At 37.8% G+C, this 1792-nt stretch overlaps 1 pseudogene across 1 annotated transcript; it reads right to left on the bottom strand.

Annotated features, from left to right (window-relative positions):
* Positions 1-495: 495 nt before the first annotated feature.
* LOC111552019 lies at positions 496-1414 on the bottom strand (annotated as a pseudogene). The gene has a single exon (XR_002734528.2). The product of XR_002734528.2 is annotated as a cell division control protein 42 homolog pseudogene (transcript).
* Between the last annotated feature and the right edge of the window lie 378 nt (positions 1415-1792).

Below are 1792 nucleotides of genomic sequence, written 5' to 3'. Positions count from 1 at the left end.
ACAGTGAATGGAAAACAAATGTCCTTGAAAGTCACAGTCACATATAGTGCATCCTAGAAAAGAGGAGGGGCAAGACAGGCTCCACCCACTTTCATAAGTTTCATCAAATACTGGATCTACTCAAGGGTGGAGAGAAAAGGCAACTTTCAAAAAGGAGTATGTTATTAAATGAGGCATTTACTATACTCCTTCCTAAGAGCACCAGATGGGGAGCATGCTTTCTAAACTAGATCTAGGAAGTGGAATGTGGAATCAAACGGTCCTCCTCCCCTTAAGGGCTATCCACTGGTTAATGAATTAAAAAAACCAGACTAAAAAACAAACTCCACACACACACCCCCCCCAAAAAAAGAGGAGAAAAAAAAAAAAACACTAAGATGTCCCAGATGTCTCCAAAGTGGAACCAGGGAGCAGCTTCAACAATTCCAATTAGATTAGTCTGTTACAGTCATCCACAAGCATGCCTTGCTTTTAAACCAAAAAAAAAAAAAAGCCTTTTTTTTTTTTTTTTTGAAACAACAAAACAAAAACTAGTACTAATCACTTTTCTGACAATACACAATTACTCAAAATTAACTAGTACTGGGAGGGGAAAGGGGGGGCCATACCTATGGGCCTTGTCTCACACGAGTGCATGTGGGTAGGTGCAGGGCATTTGTCATTATCGCAAGAACGAATTTTAATTTTTAATCTTTAGTTTGATTTAAACATTGCTTTTAGTATGATGCCGACACCAGCTGTGCAGAAAGGGCTCTGGAGAGATGTTCGTAGCAGCACACACCTGCGGCTCTTCTTCGGTTCTGGAGGCTCCAGGGCAGCCAATATTGCTTCGTCAAATACATTCTTTAGGCCTTTCTGTGTAAGTGCAGAACACTCCACATACTTGACAGCCTTCAGGTCACGGGTCAGCTTTTCAGCAGTCTCTGGAGTGATAGGCTTCTGTTTGTTCTTGGCAAGTTTCTCAATAGTAGAGGAGTCATCTCTGAGATCAATTTGAGTCCCAACAAGCAAGAAAGGAGTCTTTGGACAGTGGTGAGTTATCTCAGGCACCCACTTTTCTTTCACATTTTCAAATGAAGATGGAGAGACCACTGAAAAACAGACTAGAAATACATCTGTTTGTGGATAACACAGTGGTCGTAATCTGTCATAATCTTCTTGCCCTGCAGTATCAAAAAGTTCAAGAGTATATGGTTCTCCACCAATCATAACTGTGACTGCATAATTGTCAAAAACAGTTGGCACATATTCCGATGGAAATTTGTTTGTTGTGTAGGATATCAGGAGACATGTTTTATCAACAGCACCATCACCCACAACAACACACTTAATTGTCTGCATTGCTGAAATAGTTTTCTATCCACTTTAAATATTTCAAATCTGATGTTGACCTCAGCTTCTCCACCGGGGCCGCAAACCAAATTCTTAACATTGAATAGGTCACATGCCAAGAGTGCTATTAAATTTTTCTGTGACAAGGTATTGATGATAATTTGTTTGTGTAAATGAATTGCCAATAAATACATAAAAGCTAATCAATGTAAATATTCTAGTCTCTAATTCTATATGACATTATCATCATACTGTTGTTTTATTGCCTATTATTTTATTGTATACTATAGTAAGATACTATCTAGATAAAGAAAAAATACAGTTAGGATACTTTGTTCCCCATACAAGGAACTTTCATCCTCATAAGTATTCCATTCTCTAAAATAGTCATTTCTAATACACTGTTAGAAACATAGTTTATGAAATAGTATGTATATTTTCGTAACTCAAATTATGCACA

This window comes from Piliocolobus tephrosceles, chromosome X (genome assembly GCF_002776525.5).
Source record: "Piliocolobus tephrosceles isolate RC106 chromosome X, ASM277652v3, whole genome shotgun sequence".
Lineage (NCBI taxonomy): Eukaryota > Metazoa > Chordata > Mammalia > Primates > Cercopithecidae > Piliocolobus > Piliocolobus tephrosceles.
Note: the sequence above shows the minus strand (reverse complement) of the source record. Positions and strands in the feature narration are given on the sequence as shown.